Here is a 5,316-nt window from a genome sequence, read left to right as displayed (position 1 = left end):
TGTGATTTCGGTATATATGGATTGGTGTGCGTCTATAAATGGTAAAGAATTGTTATTGAACAGAATTTTAGGTGGGGCAATGTCCCAGTTGCCCTATAGGACGAGCCGCCACTGCCGCAAGCTAATTTCTCATTATATTATCGAAATTGTGCTATATTATCGAAATTGAATTGCTCAGATTGTGAACTTGCAAGGCCAACCAAAAATATAGTTAGTATGGCCGCCAGACTTGGAATGTTGATGACTAAAATGTCAGTTCTGACGCATTGGCAGATCCAGGGTCCAGCAGTCAAATTTTTAGTAAATCGTTGTACATTACAATAAACTAAAAAAGTAGAAAAATTTTTCTACACGCTTCGCGTGTTTAATTGTCACGCGATTTCTTTCTCTGTAGCCTACCCCCACCTGAAAATGAAAAAACGCCTGATTTAGCCGATTGAGTCTAACTATATTAGCAATTACGAGAGAAAGTATATTCGCGTTTACGCTCGCAGAAAGATCGTCGACGATGAAATGTAGGCACAAAATGATTGTCATAAGCGAAAATCTTCGATATCGATATGTCCAGATGCCGAATAGTCCTGTCCTTGCAAAATGAGCCCAGCGGGCGGTATACGGTCGACCCGCAATATACCCAAGAAATAATAATATTACCTTCGAAAATTTTACGCGCCTGGCGCGGCTAGTGGGCAACGCACTCGTTCGTCAATTTTATGTGGCCATTTAGCCGAAAAGGTCGGCCACCTCTGGTCTATATAGATTACTAATTTACCCGTAGGTTATTTATTTATAGTAATCTAGAGTCAAATCCTTACTGGAGTGAATGACGATGATGCGCAGTAATGAATTCCAATTAGCATGCATAATTGCATACTCAAGATCACTGTCCGAGTGTGCAATTTCGCAACTCGATTAAAGGACTATCACGAAAGAACGTGTATTTGCTCATCCGATTCGTAGCAACGATGAGATGGAATTTCTCGGCTCGTGCTCGTCATATCGACATGTGCAACGAAATCACGTTTTTATCGTATCTCCCATTTCGCGTAATACATAGTGATCATTATTTTCGAACCGCATACAATTGGCCAACAAGGTTGTGCTGATGATGAAATTGCGGGTATGCCGAATACCCACAATATTCGCAGGCATATTTCGCATACCGAGGTTCGGCACTAATGTATGAAAATTGAACATTGAACATACGACTGCTCTGCTGTTAAATCCCCAGGAACATGGTTAGTCGGAAAAGGTAGCACCAAAGAGGAAAAGATTCTTAATTTCGCGAAGGCCTGCTGTTGAATTATGTGAAGTCAGCAGATATGATTGTTGCATATATAATAGCATATCTTATGAAATACGTCGGAGCCGGAGCTACCCCTCAAATAACTGGCTCCAGCTCCGGCTCCGGCTCCGGTTGAATTTTATGTAGAGCTCTGGCTCCGGCTCCAGCTCCGGTAAAAATGCACGGCTCCGGGGCTCCGGCTCCAAAGCCCTGTCTACAATACATGCATTTGCGAGCAAAAATTTTCGACCATGAACATTAGCAAGACAAGGCTGCGTTCCAATATAATCTATGTTCAGTTCAGTGTTCACGTGCAGTCTTTACTACGTCCGACATGCAGCCAGAGCTAATAATCGTCAGATGATATTTTTATCTGAACAAAGACACACACAATGTACAATGCGATATGACACAATGCGATGTAATGAACAGATAGGAGGATATGCTGAACTACCAGTTGCGGTTGCAGCTGCGGTCTCTTAAACTGCCATCCACCTCGACCTAGTGCCCGCGATGTCACAGTTCTTTCTTCGATGCTTTACCTCTATTCCACGGCTCTTCGTAGCTCTTTCCATTCCTCGTAAGTGCGCTCTTTCATCGGGTCTTTTTCTGGCTTTTGCCGCCGTAAGAACAGCGCAGAATATCCTCCGGCGCGGAATCGAACCCGGGCCACCCGGGCGGCAGGCGCTAATCGTCATCACTAAGATTGCATTTAATACAAAAATAATTTTAAAACAAACACGTTTAAAACAATGCTCTTATTTAAAACATGTGTTTTAGTGTTTTTTTTTTTGTATTTTTTAAAGCCATGACGTCACGAATGTTCAATTGTGACGTCATAGTCGATTGACATTGACAATTAAAAATATAGGGTAAAAATACCTCCTTTGACGAAATATCTGTAGGCTACTATTGCTGTTTAACCGACTATTTTGAGGTTTCCAACCATCCCATATCGATTACGTCGGCTACATCGGGTGGTGATTGTCCTTAGGGTCACACAGCATGTTTTTTGTATAGTATTGACACAGTTATTGCATAAATTTACAGCTTAAAAAATCATTTTTTTAAAAGGCCGTTTGTTTTAAATGCAACCATAGCCATCACTACGCTATCCAAGTTCAAAGAACTTGTTGACAATTTTGATTGAGTACGGATGTCTGATTGACTTCAACTATAGTTCAACCGCTGTTGAAGTAGCCTACATTAGGCTAATATACCCATTAAATAGGCCTACTGTTTTTATAGGCTCTTCGCTTAAACTAAAAGTTTACATGAAACACGATTTATTTTTATTCCTTGTATGGGAGGATAAATACGTGATTAATGCATCAATTCTGATTCTGTAATCCAACCCGCCGAGTACTTTATTTTCTCATAACTGGCCCGCCGAGCTGAGAAGTTGCCCGCCCCGATCTTTTGCGGTGGATTTTACATGTCGCTATTTCGTTGAGGTTGATACCGTCCTTCAATTTACTCGATCGAGGTAGGGCATTTTACACTCGGTCAGCTAAGCCTACCCAAAGCATCACGATCCCGCCGTCTGCCGCTGACAGCTCATATCCGCATGTCTCGATGACGCCAATTAACGTCTCGTGTATGTGAGCAGTGAATTGAATCTACCAGGCCCTCAGCAAAGGTAATTATGAGTAGACCGGACATGCAGCATTGAGTTAATGAGAAACAGATCGATCTCTCACTAGTTCTTGGCACGCGTGCGGTAGAGATTGTACAGTGTGCACTGTGCATTATGCACAATCTATAATTCTACAATCTCTATAATGGAATGATAGTTGTTGTTGTTGTTTTGTTGTATCAGTGATTACAATGATTTACATTAGGCCGATATTCTCCATATCTGACGACTTGTAGCACGCTCCACTTCTAGGCTTACGTAGTTACTTGAGCTTGAACTGCCCGCTCTCCCTAGCTCAGTGGCCCTCCCTCACCGAACGACCACTTGCGGATCTCTTTCTGAACCAAGTAAATATGTGATCTCATGCGTAGGAATATGAACTTATGAAGATTGATAGACTGCGAGCGGGCAACTCTAAACGGCGGAACGAGCGGACTGCGGAACTAGCGGAACTTGCGATACTAAACGGCGGACCAAGCGGAACTGCGGACCGAGCGGACCATAAGAAAATAGCCCAATACTAAACGGCGGACCGCGGAACAGCGGAACATGTAATACTAAACAGCGGACCGAGCGGAACTGCGGACCGAGCGGACCATAACAAAATAGCTCAATACTAAACGGCGGACCGCGGAACAGCGGAACATGTAATACTAAACGGCGGACTGCGGACCAGCGGACCATCACAACATTTGCAATCTAAACGGCGGACCACGGATCAGGCGCATCTCGTAATTTTCTCAAGTTATCTTTTCGTGGACTTTGTTGAAGCTTATATTTTGCTGAAAATTTTGTCAAGTAATTTCACTTTGTCAAGTAATGTAATTCTTTAACGTCTAGTGATGAGTTACAACACAATTTTACTTTATTCCATTTCGTTTTGTACTTTATGTTAGTATTTCGAAAATGTAGTAAGCTTTTAATGGTCATGACATTGTAATGTGTTGACACCGGACTACAGTGTCAATTCTATTAATAATTTCATCAATTCAAAAGACCACAACACTACGATACAATGAAAAGATAGGAAGTTGTCGAATGGACATGTAATAGTTATAATTAATTAACACCAGAATACACAGATCAAAGGTACTTCATCTGATGCACCCGTGGGATTTGAGGTACTTCATCTGATGCACCCGTGGAATTTGAGAATAGACATATCTGATTGGCAATTTGTGGTTTGCCAGGACACTCCACAACAATCCAACAGCTACGACTGTGGGTTGCACGTTATTGTGAATATTTATTGCCTGATGCAAAAGCTTGCCTTGCCCCAGTCGATTCCGTCAGAGAAATGTCGGCAGTGGGTTAGCAGATTACTTGCTTCTACTCCTTCGGGGAATATCAGCCCATTAAAGCCCGGAAAAGACATCAGAAAAAAGACAGCACACAAAAGGGTGTCAAAGCACTGGATTAAAGGTTTTCCAGAAGTTGAACTTTCTTACGAACATTTGGCGGATTGCCACATTTTCAACAGTAATCAACAAGGAAGATGGTCTGTTTGTGAGAAAAACTGTTGTCCTGGTGATATGGACAGTGTGGAGCAAGTCTTTTGTGTGCTTTGTAGTAAATGGTACCACAAAAAATGCATAGATAAAATTTTCAAGGGTGGTCAAACATATTATGTTTGCGAAAAACACATCAATTAGGCTTTTAATGGTAAGTCCATCAACAGTTTCTGATTTAAAAGTTCTTGCATCAATTTCTTTTCATTGAAACTTCTTTCGTCAGTTTCATTTAATAAAATTTCGTTCATCAATGAGTGTTGCATCGTAACGGGAATATCAACCATTGAGATGCAGCGTAAGCTGGAGAACTGTAGATGCCAGAGGCTAGTGAAATTAATATTCATCTTTGTCTGCTATTACATTGTTCAGCCAGTCCACGATTTGCGTTTGGAAACATCCATCGAAAAGAGCATCAGAGTTAGCTAGTTACTTTTCATTATAATTGCTACTCAGGTAGAAACATACTTCGAAATTTCTCGTCTTGCGGAGATAGTCGAAATATACCATGCCTGCGGTGTGTTAGTACTGCATTGCAACCTGAGCATCAAGTCTGCCGTATGTTTGGAGTTTGTTCGTATACTGTGTTGCAGTGTTGGGATCAAGTCACTACCTTCGAGTCATTTCGAGTCATCGCACATTTTGACTCGAGTCAAGTCAAGTCAATCGATTTTCGAAGGTGACTCGAGTCAAGTCAAGTCACTCGATTTTTGGAGGTGACTCGAGTCAAGTCGAGTCAAGTCAAGTCACGAGTCAAGTCACAATTCAAGTCAAGTTGCTTTTTCGAAATGTGAGGCATGATTACGTCATTGCATTTTGCGAGCTGTCTGAAATACAGATTGAGTAGTCATTGATTCCGAACCGATGAACGAATATAGAGTTCAATA

The sequence above is a fragment of the Botryllus schlosseri genome, chromosome 14, assembly GCF_051294905.1.
Source record: "Botryllus schlosseri isolate E-star chromosome 14, Bs_hap1, whole genome shotgun sequence".
In the NCBI taxonomy this organism is placed as follows: domain Eukaryota; kingdom Metazoa; phylum Chordata; class Ascidiacea; order Stolidobranchia; family Styelidae; genus Botryllus; species Botryllus schlosseri.
The sequence above is the reverse complement of the archived record's forward strand: the minus strand, read 5'-3'. Positions refer to the sequence as shown.